Source organism: Monodon monoceros, unplaced genomic scaffold, assembly GCF_005190385.1.
Source record: "Monodon monoceros isolate NGI ecotype Baffin Bay Population unplaced genomic scaffold, NGI_Narwhal_1 Super_Scaffold_5, whole genome shotgun sequence".
NCBI lineage: Eukaryota > Metazoa > Chordata > Mammalia > Artiodactyla > Monodontidae > Monodon > Monodon monoceros.
The window spans coordinates 87,240,754-87,257,583 of NW_021703782.1; the positions used below are offsets into that span (position 1 = coordinate 87,240,754).

A 16,830-nucleotide genomic window follows, 5' to 3' on the forward strand; every position below is an offset into this window, starting at 1 on the left:
CCATAAATGGGTGTTGAATTTCGTCAAAAGCTTTCTCTGCATCTATTGAGATGATCATACGGTTTTTAACCTTCGATTTGTTAATATGGTATATCACATTGAATGATTTGCATATATTGAAAAATCCTTGATTCCTGGGATAAATCCCACTTGATCATGGTGTATGATCCTTCTAATGTGCTGTTGGATTCTGTTTGCTAGTATTTTGTTGAGGATTTTTGCATCTATGTTCATCAGTGATATTGGCCTATAGTTTTCTTTCTTTGTGACATCTTTGTCTGGTTTTGGTATCAGGTTGATGTTAGCCTCGTAGAATGACTTTTGGAGTATTCCTCCCTCTGCTATATTTTGGAAGAGTTTGAGAAGGATAGGTGTTAGCTCTTCTCTAAATGTTTGATAGAATTCACCCATGAAGCCATCTGGTCCTGGGCTTTTGTTTGTTGGAAGACTTTTAATCACAGTTTCAACTTCAGTGCTTGTGATTGGTCTGTTTATATTTTCTATTTCTTCCTGGTTCAGTCTCAGAAGGTCTCAGTCTAAGAATCTGTCCATTTCTTCCAGGTTGTCCATTTTATTGGCATAGAGTCGCTTGTAGTAATCTCGCTTGATCATTTGTATTTCTGCAGTGTCTGGTGTTACTTGGTGTTACTTCTCCTTTTTCATTTCTAATTCTATTGATTTGAGTCTTCTCCCTTTTTTTCTTGATGAGTCTGGCTAATGGTTTATCTATTTTGTTTATCTTCTCAAAGAACCAGCTTTTAGTTTTATTGATCTTTGCTACTGTTTCCTTCATTTCTTTTTCATTTATTTCTGACCTGATCTTTATGATTTCTTTCTTTCTGCTAACTTTGGGGGGATTTTTGTTCTCCTTTCTCTAATTGCTTTCGGTGTAAGGTTAGGTTGTTTATTTGAGATTTTTCTTGTTTCTTGAGGTAGGATTGTGTTGCTATAAGCTTCCCTCTTAGAACTGCTTTTGCACCATCCCATAGGTTTTGGAAGGTCATGTTTTCATTGTCATTTGTTTCTAGGTATTTTTTGATTTCCTCCTTGATTTCTTCAGTGATCTCTTGGTTATTTAGTAGTGTACTGTTTAGCCTCCATGTGTTTGTATTTTTTACAGTTTTTTTCCTGTAATTGATATCTAGCCTCATAGCGTTGTGGTCCAAAAAGATACTTGATACGATTTCAATTTTCTTAAATTTACCAAGGCTTGATTTATGACCCAAGATATGATCTATCCTGGAGCATGTTCCATGAGCACTTGAGAAGAAAGTGTATTCTGTTGTTTTTGGATGGAACGTCCTATAAATATCAATTAAGTCCATCTTATTTAATGTATCATTTAAAGCTTGTGTTTCCTTATTTATTTTCATTTTGGATGATCTGTCCATTGGTGAAAGTGGGGTGTGAAAGTCCCATACTATTACTGTGCTACCGTCAATTTCCCCTTTTATGGTTGTTAGCATTTGCCTTATGTATTGAGGTGCTCCTATGTTGGGTGCATAAATATTTACAATTGTTATGTCTTCCTCTTGGATTGATCCCTTGATCATTATGTAGTGTCCTTCCTTGTCTCTCATAATAGTCTTTATTTTAAAGTCTATTTTGTCTGATATGAGAATTGCTACTCCAGCTTTCTTTTGATTTCCATTTGCTTGGAATATCTTTTTCCATGCCCTCACTTTCAGTCTGTATGTGTTCCTAGGTCTGAAGTGGGTCTCTTGTAGACAGCATATATATGGGTCTTTTTAATACATATATACATTATATATAGTTTTGTATATCTCTTACGAACTTGTAATTATTTATGACTTTACATCTTACACTGAATATTATAACATGGCCATAAACAGTACCAGGTTACTGGCCACTTAATTATCCATTGAGCATGTTTACCATGATTTGTACAATATTTTTCTCAACAGAATAGTCCTTTTAGCTTTTACCAATTGATCTCTATTACGAAGAACATTGCAGGCAATTTCTGTTGCTGACATTGTCTATGACTCTGGAGTGGTTTTAAAATATATTCCAACCTAAACAAACTTACAAGCTTTTGTACAGCAAAGGAAACCATAAACAAAACGAAAAGACAACCTACAGAATACGAGAAAATATTTGCAAATGATGCAACTGACAAGGGCTTAATTTCCAAAATATATAAACAGCTCATACAACTCAACAACAAAAATACAAAAACCCAATCGAAAAATGGGCAGAAGACCTGAATAGACATTTCTCCAAAGAAGAAATACAAACAGCCAATAGGCACATGAAAAGATACTCAACATCGCTAATTATTAGAGAAATACAAATCAAAACTACAATTAGGTGCCACCTCACACCGGTCAGAATGGCCATCATTAAAAACTCTACAAATAACAAATGCTGTAGAGGGTGTGGAGAAAAGGGAACCCTCTTACACTGTTGGAGGGAATGTAAGATGGTGCAGCCACTGTGGAAAACAGTATGGAAGTTCCTCAGAAAACTAAAAATTGAATTACCATATGATCAGCAATCCCACTCCTGGGCATATATCCAGACAACACTATAATTCAAAAAGATACATGTACCCCTATATTTATAGCAGCACTATTCACAGTAGCCAAGACATGGAAACAACCTAAATGTCCATCGACAGATGAATGGATAAAGAAGATGTGGTACATATATACTACTCAGCCATAAAAAAAAATCAAAATAATGCCATTTGCTGCAGCATGCATGCAACTAGAGATAATCATACTAAATGAAGTGAGTCAGAAAGAGAAAGACAAATACCATATGATATCACTTATATGTGGAATCTAAAATATGACAGAAATGAACAAAAACAGAATCACAGACTCAGAGAACAGACTGGTGATTGCCAAGGTGGAGGGGCTTGAGGGGGCCATGGAGTGGAAGGTTGAGGTTAACAGATGTAAGCTTTTATATACAGAACGGATAAACAAGAAAGGCCTACTGTATAGCACAGAGAACTACATTCAATATCCTATGACAAACCATAATGGAAAAGAATATTTAAAAAAAGAAAGAATATAGATGTATACCTGAATCACTTTGCTGTACAGTAGAATTTAACCCAACATTGTAAATCAACTATACTTCAATAAAAAACATTAAAACTGAAAAATAAAAAAAGAACATTGCAATAGGCATCTTTATTCATAAAGTCTTCATTTTTTCAGACATTTCATTGGAGAGATACTCAGAAATGGAATTAATGATCATTTTTAAGACACTTGGTAGATGTTGTCAAATTATTTCTCTAAATGTATTTCCCACTTTTAATATCATCAATATCATTTGAATATCCCAATTTCAACAAGTTGGCAGAAATTTTCCCAAAATATTCTCTGAAAAACTGTATGAGCCTACCTCATTCATTCTGAATTTAGCCATTGCACCAATTTATTCTGATGCTAGAAATCATCTTTGGCTCCAAAGGAAAAAACTGAAGATTTTTCAACAAATAATTAGTGTCCTCAAACCAGCACTGCCCTTTTAGCCATGTCCTCCCCTTCATTATTGCCTAATAGTTGGCACTGTGGAGAATGCAGCTGTAACCACAAACTCTTAAGCAGCAACCCATATATACAATATCTTTGGACAATCTGGTTCTGGATGTTCTTGCCAGTGGCAGGGACTTTGCAAAGCCTAGCCTTGTCCAACTTGGTCAATAGCTGATCTTCCATGAAGCAACTGTCGCTTGGGAAGGATCAAGTTATATGCCTTCCCTTTGGAAATTCTTTTCCCCATAAAATGTTCCAATGTCAGGATAGTTTGGAAGAAATATACCTTAAAAGAGATGAAGTTAGGGCTTCACTGAGTCTTCAAAAAGGAGGGCTGATCTCTGCAAGGAGAGAGAGAACTTTATTCACCAGAATCCTGCTCTGGACTGGGGAGTCGGAGGAGTCGTCCCAGGATAGAAAAAGAGGAAAGGAATGATGGAGGGGCAAGGAACACAGAGTTAGGGTCAGAGACTGAGAATCAGAGATTGAATTGGAAATGGAAAGAGGGGAAATTTTTTATGTCTTTGGACAGATGGATGAATGAAGAAAACATTTAATATATTTTGCTGAATGAAATAAGGTGTAAACCCCTGGAGCAGTCCTTCAAGAAAAGATAGCAAATATCCACATCATTTTCCAGTCTTTAGAGTTAAATTGATAGTGGTTTGGGGTGGTGGCAGTGATCTGCACTTATTGGGCTGTTGTTAATGTGTCACCTGGCAAGAGCAGGTCTCCAGGTGATTCACCCGTACTTTAGTTATATGACTATTCCTCAAGGAAACCACTCTGTCCGAACTGGGCCTTCACCAAAGTTCACATACTTTATAAGCCGATATGCTCCTGTCAACTTTCACCTCTCTCATCAAATCGCCAACCCCCAGGTGATGAATTTCACTTGTGAAACAAAGAATCTCTTTTGCTCTTCCGATACCGACTTAAGCCCTGACCACATCTCCCAACTATCACCCCCATTTTCACATTTCTTCCTAGTATGGGCTTTACTATCCTATCTGCCCTACATGCATTCCCATAGCATTTCCCCCTGACCTGATTGCTAGTACTTATAGCTTTAGTTGGCCTAGGCAGCTAGCAACAGTCTACGCAGCAGAAACAGCATATACCAATCACGCAAAAAAGGGAAGATAAATTCATAAAAAGACTTTTGATTGCCGTACATCATTCTGACAAATTACAAATCAGAAGCCTAGAGGTCAAGTTAGAATTTCAATATCATCTTCTTAAGCTTTTACATTAATATTCTGTCCACCACTCAATAGCAGAGTCACATCTTATTCGAAGGTTAGTTTCCAGTGTTTGTTTCAGGTAAAAATTCAATATAGAAAAAAATAGAGGGCTTCCCTGGTGGTGCAGTGATTAAGAATCCGCCTGCCAATGCAGGGGACGCGGGTTCGAGCCCTCGTCAGGGGAGATCCCACATGCCGCGGAGCAACTAAGCCCATGAGCCACAACTACTGAGCCTGCGCTCTAGAGCCCGTGAGCCACAACTACTGAGCCCACGTGCCACAACTACTGAAACCCGCGTGCCTAGAGCCCGTGCTCTGCAACAAGAGAAGCCACCTCAATGAGAAGCCCATGCACTGCAACGAAGAGTAGCCCCCACTCGCCTCAACTAGAGAAAGCCCAAGGGCAGCAATGTAGGCCCAATGCAGCCAAAAATAAATAAAATAAGTAAATAATTTTTTAAAAAAGAAAGAAATACTACTCTTGAAATTCCTTAAGTCATCCATTTTTTCCATTGTTTTATATAATTCTTTAAGATTTATTTGTTATTTATTTTATCTATCTTTGGCTGTGTCAGGTCTTAGGTGCAGCACACAGGATCTTTCGTTGCAGCACACAGGCTCTTCGTTGCAGTATGTGGGCTTCTCTCTAGTTGTGGTGTGCTGGTTTTCTCTTCTCTAGTTACGGCACGTGGGCTTAGTTGCCCTGCGGCATGTGGGATCTTAGTTCCCTGACCAGGGATCAAACTCACATACCCTGCATTGGAAGGCGGATTCTTTACCACTGGACCACCAGGGAAGTCCCTATAAAATATAATTCTTCAACAACTGCAGAAGCCAAAAATACCCAGTTTTTCTTCTAGGATTAGAATGGATCACCAGTATTTCAGTTGAGCACCAGAGAAAATCATTAGCATGTGTTTAGAGGCCAGGTTACAGACAAAAATATAAACTGTGTCTTAAACTCTAGACATAGAATTAGCATGGCAAGAGGCTCCCACTAGAAGAGGCACACAGCAGCTTGGAGAGACACTTAGGAACACCAGAATTGCAGCTTACAATTCACAGTCACTCTGAGGTATAAGCTCACTGAGTGCAAACGTAAGCAGAAATATTATGCATCAGAATAGTTATATCTACTCCTAGACTAAAGCAAAGGTGTTAAGTCCATTCATTCATTTATTCCAGAAACGCACACCATATGCCTACTCTGGACCAACTATCATGTTGGGTACCATGGCAGTTAAAAGAGGAAAGAGATATTTTCTTGATTCTCTAGGAGCTCATTGTCTGGTGAGAGACAAACACTTGAGCCAATATTGATAATATTTGATAAATTTTTATCAGAACTCACCATTTATCAATTCTGATAAAAACAGAAGTATGAATTTATGGGAGCACAGGGGGAGGGCCTATGAACCCTACCTGGAATGGATTATGGTGGTAATCACAGGAGCTTCAGAGAAGAGGCTTGATGATAAATTTACAATTCTCAGTGCAAAAAAAGGGCTGGTAGCTCCTACTCTAAAGATAAAGAATATATAATTCATGCCATGTTTTCTCCAAAAACAAAGCTCGCAATCTTCCTAGGACTATTGGCTCATCCTTTCGTATATTCGATCACTTAATTTTTCAAGCACTACGCTGTAGAGATTAGAGTATGGGCTCCAGAGTCCTTCAGCCTGGATACCGTGTATAAATTTGGCAATTACCCAAGCTCTCTAAATCTCATTACCTCCTCTTTAAAATGTGAATAATACCCACATCTTGGGATTGTTTTAAAAGTTGAGATGGTACATGCCAAGCCCTTAACATAGTCCCTAGATCGGAATAAAGGGTCAATTAATATGCCTGTTATCAGTGACTGTGCTGTTTTTAAAGATGACTAGGGACTCTGGGAAAAAGTAGAGGGGATTCCAAGCCAAGGGAAAAGCTTATGCAAACAAACACAATGAAGAAAACACACCATGTGTTAAGGGAACGAGACAGTTCAGTTTGGTGACTGTGAAGTGTGTGTGATTGAGGGGAGTGGCAAGTGATGAGATTGAAAAGATAAGTCAGGTCCAGATTGTGAAAGGCCTTGTAAACCATATGAAGGAGTTTGAACTTTATGCTGCTGCCAAGGAGAAGACAATGGAGATCTTTAAGCAAGGAAGCAACGTGATGGCATTGTTTTTAGGATGAAAACTCTCACAGCAAATCATGTAAGAGACTGGAGAGAGGAGAGGTGGAGGCAGGGATATTGGTAGGGAATGTCTGTAATAATCCTGGAAAGAGAAGTGGGAATGAGTGGTAAATGAAGTAGAATTGAATTTGAGGGATACTATTAAGGTAGGATTAACATAACATAGGGATTCATCAAATGTAGGGAACAAGAGAAAAAAACAATTCTAGAATGACTCTAGCTACAGTTAAGAAAGACAAGAAAACAGAGGCACAGTGATTCTGTTGGTCAAAGAAGTAATACATGTATGCAAAACATGTTGGTGGAACTGTTGAACAGGCGGTTGAAAATTGGGTCTGGAGTTCATTGCAAAGCCCTGAGCTAAAGATATAAATTTGGGAATCATCAGAGAAGAGTAAGCAGTGAAAGCTCTGGGAATCATTCCAGGAAGAGGAGTTCAACATGCAATCTTCTTAGTCTATTGCATTACCTTCCCTGGTATTCACTCTTCTGGAATGAAGTGAAGCATAATCTATGTCACATGGTCTCCAAAAACAAGGTCCTTAAGCCATCCTAGAGGTATTCAATTTTCACCACATTTTTCTTCCACAAAATGCAACCATGGTTAGATCACCTCGCTTTCTAATGCAGAGGAAGTGTCCGATGGCATTGAATTAATCAAAAGAAACATGTGTCTTGGACTTTTGAGGCTTTGTTACCATTTGATGATGGACAGAAACCGTGGCTTCTAACTGCAAGTAATTCACTTCAACTTTGCTCAGCCACAAAATGTTTGGAAAACTAAATTGCTCAGTTTTTTTTTTAACAAGGCAAGAATAAACTCATCTTCAGAAATTAACTGCATACACGTTGACCAGAAAGCTCATCTTTTTATTACAGAAATCAAGGTTGCTGCCCCCTTACCTTCATCTTCCTCTTAAGACTTTGGAGATAGATTCTTCTCTACAGAGAAGTTTAAATTTTTTATTGTATCCCAGGTCCAGATGACTTTGTATGACTCTTCTAGGACTAGAAATATTGACTGTAGATGTCTCTAAAGGGCTTGTGAACTAGAGTGGTGCCTAGTTCCACCTTAGGCATCAGCCCTAGGTCAGTTATTTGAAGCAAATGAATGACCAAACACCATCATTTTTTAAAAATAGTTCACCATTAATCTTGGTTGAGTGTAAAGAATTTATGGGCAGGAGCATTATTGGAGAACCATCATGCCTCGTCACCCTCAAGCTAAATGTTGGGCAAAAAAGAGGGTGCAGACTACCAACAATGCCTGCAAGGTGACTGATGGGCAAGATTAACCAGCATGGGTTGGTGGTTTCCTCCTTGCTCAACAGACCATATCTTGTTAACAACAGGAGCCTGTTATACCAAATCACCAATGAAAGAAATAGAATTAAAAGTTAGAAACCCTGGGTTCACATCCCAGCTCCTACCCTGAACAAATCAATTAAATTTTCTAGGAGGTCAGTGTCTCTATTTGTAAAATGACCGAACCACCTTTAGAGTATTTTTTAAGCATTAACAGGATAATAAATAATAATAAATATAAAAAAAACAGCATGGTGTCAAGTAAATAAAGATTTGCCCCAAATATCAATACTGGATCTGGATAAGAGCTTGGGGTAAATAAGATTATGGTCTGCTTATATCAGGTGTTGAGTCCCTGTCCAAGACTCAGTGGGGTGGATCCACTGAAGTCACATATCTTGGGTAACATTAGATAGAGGGTGTACAAGACCCATCTTCATGTTAACCATCGGCAAATACATTCCCATTTGGGTGACTAGACGATTCAAGACTTTTAAGTAGTTTCTCTTCTGACTGATTTTTCAGGTACTCCACAGGAAAACGTACCTTTACCACAATACACACACAAAAGCTATAATCAGTCAGTCACACAACTACTGAAGTGAAGAAAAAAATTGGTTTTTCTATACTTGCAGAACTTGAGACAGAAAAGGTAGAGCATACTCCAGATTTAGTAAAGTTTTGTGTAGACAGCTAGCTGCCTCTGAGACTCCAAGCTAGAGTTGTCTTAATATTTATTATAATAATAGTATGCATGACTAAATATCTTGCGTAAGTTGTAAACCTATTTCATTCCCTAGGGAATTAGACTCTGTATATTTCCCTCTCTGGTGTAAAATTTTGTTGGAGGAAAATCCCAGAGAAGTTCCACCGAATACAAAGAAATGAAGAGAGCAAACTTGACAAATAAACCAGCTTGTAAAAAGTCAAAGGACATTTAAGGGAGGTTGCCAAGATAAACAGCATAGGTTCAAAGAAAAAAACAAAAAACAATTAAAATGAATTAGTATTTTAGAGCTCAATCTCATACCCTAGTATATATCACTCTCCTTATATATTATAATGAAATCAGCATATATTTAGCAGATACTTACCAATAGGAAATTGACTTCTGGGGCCCACCTGCCATTCACCCCACAGCTTGCTACTGATACAAAGGAAGATTAATGTACCTGTTCACACAGAACCAGTGGAGGAGGTTTGAGGTTGCATCTTATTCATGACCAAATTCTCTCCAGCCAACCATGCGACTTCCTGGAACCATCTGTGAGAAGCTGTGGACTTTGTCATCCTGGGCCATTTATCCAGGCATAATGTTTAATTAGTGCACACAAAGTTGATGTGAAAGGCTTGGCAGCTCATCCCCTCACCCCTGTTGGGTTCATTGCCTCATTAGAAAAGCCCTGGATGGCTGACCAGCCAGACAAAACTAACAAGCACATTTTTCTAACTATTCACAATAGCAGTAACTAACATTTTCATAAAGATTTAAGGTTTACAAAATGCTTTTATGTATGCAATGTTCTCCGTGGCAGTATAGCTGACAGAGCACTAGACCTTGGATTAGGAAGTCCCAAGTCTAAATTCTGATTCTGCCATTAGGTGACATTGGGAAAAGTATTCTGTCCTCTTCATGTGTCAGTTTTCTCCTCTGTGAAATGCCTGAATGGCAGGGAGTTGTTTGGATTAACTGAGATAGTACATGTGGAAATAAATATGCCTTTACAGGTGTTCAATGATTATTATTCTAACTCAATCTACTGCCTTCCAGCTTCTCCATCCATTTAGCTTAAATGATCTGCTGTGCATCTGAAGAGATGGACCCCAAACAGACCTCTGTGTATATTTGACAGCCAATGACTATAGAGGTCAAATGAAAAGTCTATAATAGGAGACTCAGGTGGGAAAAGTGGAGTGGAAGAGAGTGTCAGGTAGATTTACCTGTCTTCAGATAAGATCTCATTGGCAATCCAGGCCTCCTAGAAATTATTTTCTATCTAAACAAGGTTCTTATTGGTTGCTAAGCCAACATGGTTAGGCTATGTCCACATGGCCAAAGGAAACGCTTTGGACGAAACACGGGAGACTGTTCAAGTCTGACTCTAGAATAGAGATCTTGCCTCTTGCATCTTTTCTTTCCCCATGTTCTGTTTCCAAACTCCACCGAGTCCTGAGCTCCCTCAAGAAAAGGGAGATGGAACTCCGCCAGGAACTGTATTTGCAGGAAAGAAGTGATTGCCTCTCCGATCTTTCACGGCCAAATAAATATTTATTAAGTAACGACACACAGTGTACATTAAAATTAATGCTTCACACAGCTGTGGAAATATCTGTCATATCTGTCAATGTTTCAATAGCTCCATGACCGTGGATGGCTCTGCTGTCTCTCCGTGAGAGCTGCCATTTTCCTGACTATGCCCAGCTGGAGAGCAGGCCTGATGACACACTCAGAGCTGGAGGACGGGCAGCTAAGCAGGGGAAAGCTCAAGGGAGAGAGGACAAGCTTATAAAGTTTATGTTCAGTGAGGTCTGCGGCTGTGCTACAGTATTTGGGGAGAGTAATTTAATGGCGATTTCAAATAAAGAAAAGGACCTGCACCTACTAGCGACATCCGTGTTTACAGACTATTAATAAAAGAACGCTGGAGAAAACTGACAATCATCTTCCTTTGGTTAAATAGCCTATGCAGAGTGACGCCTTCTGTGTGTCAAGTTGTCACCAGCCCAAGGGTTTAAGAAGGGACAGTGTGCACTTAAAAGATATTGATGCACCGCCAAGTGTCATTCACACCCAACGCCTGTGCAGCATGGAGATATTTAGACCCAGGGAACTTTATTTCAGCGCTTTCCCCTCCTCTAGGAACAGTGTCAACTCCTGACAATAATCTGGCTGCTGAAGAGATGGCTTCCAGTTTCATTAATGGTATATTTATGATCCCTTTAAAATGCCAGTGATCTATTCTTCTTGGAAATATACACACAACCATTAAGAAAGCCAGAGTTTTCAGCCATTACTGTTTCCGTTGGCACCTGGGGTCCTACTGCGGTGACTCACCAGGAGATGGAAGGAAATTTGACCAGCTAGGTGGGGATAGTGAGAGAAACAGATCTGGAGAGCTGTAGAAAAGGAGACACGAAGAGGTGCAATGGGAAATAGCAAACAGAGAGGTATGTGTTACACGGTTGACTACATTTCCCTCCCCCCATTCAGAAATGAATTGGTGACATTCCTGAATGTGCTGGTATGCCTTGCTTCATTCCAGCTGTGTTTTCTCTGTGACTCATACATTAGGGTCTCATCTCTTCAGCTCTAATACGTGAGTGGTCCAGTTTAACATCAGTGCTTGCTTCCTGGTTTTTTTTCCTTAGAAACACACACTTCTTTTTGTGAGGAAGAAAGCCAGTCCTCTCTAGCAATAGGTTTATCAAGGGCTATACTTCCCCATGAAAGGTATGTTGCATCATAAAACATGGTATTGGAAATTATTTCAGGAGGTCTATCTCAAATACTTCTTGAAATTACCTGAGTGTTTGAAATATGCTTATTATTTCCGTATAAATTGCAGAGAAACTTGCATGTATAATTCCAACATTCAGAATTAGCATAGGTCTTAGTTTGGCTTTCCCCAAAGCAAAACCTGAGGTAAGGATTCCTTCAGGGGAGACCTATTGAAGAAGTGTTCTCAGGAGAAACTGGGAAGGGCAGAGAAATCAGGACAGACAGAGAAAGAAGCCAAACATGGCGTGAGCTCAGGGGAAGTTCCAGCATCGATCTGAATTTGCGACAAGCTCTGGAGGATAAATAATGCTGCAGAGTTTTTTTCAACTTTGAGGAAAGGGAGCTGGGATTTCATACTCCTGACCCAGTAAACCACCAGCTCCAGGATGCCCCTGAGGAATGTAAACTACCGAGCACTATGAATCTTGGAAGGTCAGGGCACAGAGTGTCCAATGGCCCAAGGCTAGTCCTCTCCAGAAGGTTGATGGTGTGAACTGTTAGAAGCAAACCATACAGGAGCTTGGGGATGGTATCTGAGGGCATCTGTGTAGAGCACCGACAGCATCCACTGTGACATAGGACCATAGGACCATTTATTCTCAAAGCAATCATTGAGTGCCCGCTATGTGCCAGGTACTGAACTTAGAAAAATAAACAAGAAACGATTTCCTGAAAAAGCTCAACAGCTAGAGGAAGAGACAGGGGAAGAGGTCACAAAGTATCATGTGTTTGGTGCTTTGAGGGATAAAAGTGCTATGAAATCACAATGAATCAGTGCCTAACAGTCAAGGGGGATGTCACTGCAAAACTTCAGAGAGGATGTAATTTTAAACACTGGACACTTCTGAACAAATAGAAGAACTCTAAATCATTGCAAAAGGATGAAGTTCTACACACTCCGCTTTGCTGAGCTCTGCTCAAACCCTGCATTACTGTTGTTTTCTCTGAGACATTCATTAAATATTCACCCAGAAAACATTTACGGAGAACTTGATATGTTCCAGGAACAACAATAGGCACTGGGGAGAAAAAAGGAACAGCCCAAACCCCTAGAGGAGCTCACATCCTGAGCTCATCATTTCCTATCGTGGAAATCCAGATCTCCCATCTGAAAAATAAGGGTTATAAACCCTGGATACCTGTCTATACCCAAAACTGATACAAGAAAGATATGAGCTCAGTGGAAGGGCTTCAAATAGTTAAGATCTCAGAAGTGCCCAGAAAAGAAACCAACAAGCAACGTTTCTTTCTCTCATCTTGGTGGGAGATACGGGCACAGTTTGCCACAGACTTAATCTCAGCTCTTAGAATGAGTGACTTATCCCCAGTGAAATATCCCAAATGTCTTCATATATGCCCAACAAATAAAAATAAAAAGTAAATGAATCTTAAGTTCCCTGGGATAGTCGCTAGCACAGGCAGTCAAGGGAAACCACATAAAAGAAAGCGTCAGAATGAAGGATGGTGACACCCAGGGCCCAGATGTGGACGTGACTGTCAACAGAAAATGAAGAAGGAAAGCAAATAATGTAGAGGAAAGTCAAGTCCTAAGTGATTCTCGTCCGCATGTCATCTACCCTAGTCCACCAACTGTGATGCTGTCCTTTGGCCAATCCAAATCTTGCCCAAACTTCCTCAGACAGCCAGGTTCTACCTCTTTAATGAAATAATCTAAACGCTTCTCTTAATTCTAATTGTTCTTAGGTCTACACCACTCATGGACCCAATCCTTGTTAATCATCTGGTCTTATTTCTTGCCTCATCTCCAGCAAGTATGTAAACTCCTTGAAGGTAAAAATTCTTACTTTTCAATCTCTCCAAGCTGAGTGCAAGGCAAATAGAAGAAGTCAAAACTCATGCTTGGGGCTTCCCTGGTGGCGCAGTGGTTGAGAGTCCGCCTGCCGATGCAGGGGACACGGGTTCGTGCCCCGGTCCGGGAAGATCCCACAGGCCGCGGAGCGGCTGGGCCCGTGAGCCATGGCCGCTGACGCTGTGTGTCCGGAGCCTGTGCTCCGCAACGGGAGAGGCCACAACAGTGAGAGGCCTGCGTACCGCAAAAAAAAAAACAACTCATGCTTGTTAATGGAGGACTAAGCAGAGTCTCCTCAGACTCCAAGTATGCCCTCAAATTCTGAAGGGCAAGGCAAAATCTGGGTGCAGGGAGATTGCATATTGGCAACGATGCAGGTGAGTCATCAAATTTAGCAAGATTAGCATAGGAATGAAACAGAACAGGCTGAAATCAGGAGCTGACTCCAATGAAAAAGATGACTTTGATTGTCAGCCCTAATCAAAGGGTTGACAAAAAGCAACGGGCAAGAGTCAATTTGAGGAGTAAGTCAAGATCAGAGCTGGCAGGGACGGAAAGGCAAAAAGTTAGAGAAAAAAATCTGAAAGTTAGATCGGCCTCTCTAAAAAAATTTATTTTCGGGATTTCCCTTGTGGCGCAATGGTTGAGAACCATCTGCCAGTGCAGGGGACACGGGTTTGATACCTGGTCCAGGAAGATTCCACATGCCGCGGAGCAACAAAGCCTGTGCACCACAACTACTGAGCCTGTACTCTAGAGCCCGTGCGCCACAACTACTGAGCCTGTGCGCCCTAGAGCCTGCACACCACAACTACTGAGCCCACATTCCACAACTACTGAAGCCCGCGCACCTAGAGCCTGTGCTCCGCAACGAGAGAAGCCACCGCAATGAGAAGCCCACGCACCACAACGAAGAGTAGCCCCTGCTCGCCACAACTAGAGAAAGCCCACACACAGCAATGAAGACCCGATGCAGCCAAAAATAAATAAATAATAAAATAGAATAAAATTTTTTTGACATACAAAAACTATACATAATTAATGTATACAACTCGATGAATTTGGAGATAAGTTTGGTGAAACTATCACCACAACCTATGCTTTAAACCTACCCATCACTTCCAAATTTCCTCCTGCCCTCTTATTTATTATCATTATTATTATGTTTATTATTATTTTGTGATAAGAACACTTAACATATGACCTACCATTTTAGCAAATTTTTAAGTGCACAATACCGTATTGTTAATGCTATGCTGCATAGTAGGTATCTAGGACTTACTCATCTTGTATAATCAAAACTTTGTACCCTTTGACTAACACCTCCTAGTTTCCCCCCTTCTCCCAGCCTCTGGCAGCCATATTCCACTCTCTGCTTCTATGAGTTTGACTATCTTAGATTTATCATGTAAGTGGTATCACATAGTATTTGTCCTTCTGTGTCTGGTTTATTTCACTTATCATAATGTCCTACAGATTCATTCATATTATTGCAAATGACAGGCTTTCCTTATTCATTAAGGTTGAATAATATTGCACCGTGTGTGTGTGTGAGTGTGTGTGTGTGTGTGTGTGTCTTGGCTATTGTGAGAAGTGCTACAATGGACATTGAAGTGCGGATATCTCTTCTAGATCCTGATTTCAATTCCTCTGGGTATATACTCAGAAGGGGGATTGCTAGATTATACAGTAGTTCCATTTTTAGTTTTTTGAGGAGCCTTCGCATTGTTTTCTATAGTGGCTGCACCAACTTACATTCCCACCAAAAGTATACAACATATCTCCACATTCTCACCAACATTTGTTACATTTTTGTTTTTGATAAAAGCCATCCTAACAGGTGTGAAGGAAGCTACTGTCCTTTTTTGATGACAAAGTTTCCACTCAGTAATCACTGTTGAATTGTGTTGATGGCCGCCTCAAAGAATGAGGGATTACATGTCTTCATAGCTCATATGAAATTCTGTCTTTGAGAATAAAAATCTTAAAGACTACAACAACTCTCTGATCTCCAATTTAATCTGCTGAAAAGGTTACAGAAACTAGAAAATGGCTATGCCCAAGACAAAGAACATTTGTGCCACGTATGTGAACAATTTATCAAGATATTTCTTTTGTTTCAAATGAGTATCTTTGACTTTTTTATAGGAATAAGGGTAAAAATTGGTAGAAATTAGCTGAAAGTAGGGGGGGAAGCACTAGAGGAAGTAGAAAAATTGAATACCTAGATCAGTAGTATCTGCAGGATCTTCTGTGATAATGAAGATCTTTTGTATCTGCACTGTCCGGTCAATACAGTGGCCACTGGCCACATGTGGTTATTAAGGACTTGAAATGGGACTAATGCAACTGAAGAGAAACTGAATTTTTTATATTTTCTTTAATTCTAATTTATACTAAAATAGACACATGTGGCTAATGGCTCCCACAATGGACAGTGCTAATCTAGATCATCAGCTTAGAAGGATGAAGAGAAAACAATAAAAGAATGAGGTGGAAAGAAGAAAATAGAGAAGAAAAATAATGACAAAGGTTGAGAAAGTGATGTGAAAGGGTAACACAGTTGGTCAATAGAAGGAAAGAGTGAATGAGACCATCTGGGAGATCTGTTTTTATTTAGGAGAAGATGTGTTGCTAGGAGATACATCAGTCTAAGACCAGAGTTAAAATAGCTTAGCTAGGAGAGGTTAGATTGGCAAGAGGCCTTGTCAGGAAATATCAACCAGTTTCTACAATCTGCAAGGATGTTGAGTTAAGAACTCCTTCCATGTTCAACTTCCAGGCTCCTAAATAAAGCCATGTGCAGTATCTGTTTCAGTTTAGATTAGGCCAAGGAATATCCCTAAAAGTCACTTTATTTGATACTACTTCCCGAGAAATGATAGTTCTCATTATCTGAAAGACAGCTCTGATCATTTCAGTCTTAAACCCCAGGAAAGAACACTTTAGAGACTGACACTTATCCTTGAGTGGGTTTCATTGATTTACCAAACGTGTAAATGTTTATAGCACTTTGTCCATCAATCCAGAAAAGCAGATGACTTTGCTTCTCATTGGTGAAATGTGGAACTCTCCACCTAGACCATAGGTCCAAACATAGACCAAACAAACCAACCCACCTTGTTCCTGTTCAGTCAGAGACATTTTCTGAACACTGGGAGAGTCTCCCAATGGAGTCTCAACGGAGTCCCATTGAGGTCACTAAAAATATCAAGGGTGGGGAAGTTCCTGAAGAAGAACAAGAAGAAACATGCTTTCTTTTTTCTTTAAACATA

The 16,830-nt window shown here is 39.9% G+C and overlaps 1 long non-coding RNA gene across 8 annotated transcripts in view; it reads right to left on the bottom strand.

Moving 5' to 3' along the window:
- The window catches only part of LOC114884831, a 211,725-nt gene extending 202,289 nt beyond the window's left edge, over window positions 1-9,436 (bottom strand). For all 8 annotated transcript variants that reach the window (XR_003790911.1, XR_003790907.1, XR_003790909.1 and 5 more), the window contains exon 1: window positions 9,341-9,436. This is a non-coding gene — a long non-coding RNA (uncharacterized LOC114884831). The remainder of the gene's footprint in view (window positions 1-9,340) is intronic.
- Window positions 9,437-16,830: the final 7,394 nt, after the last annotated feature.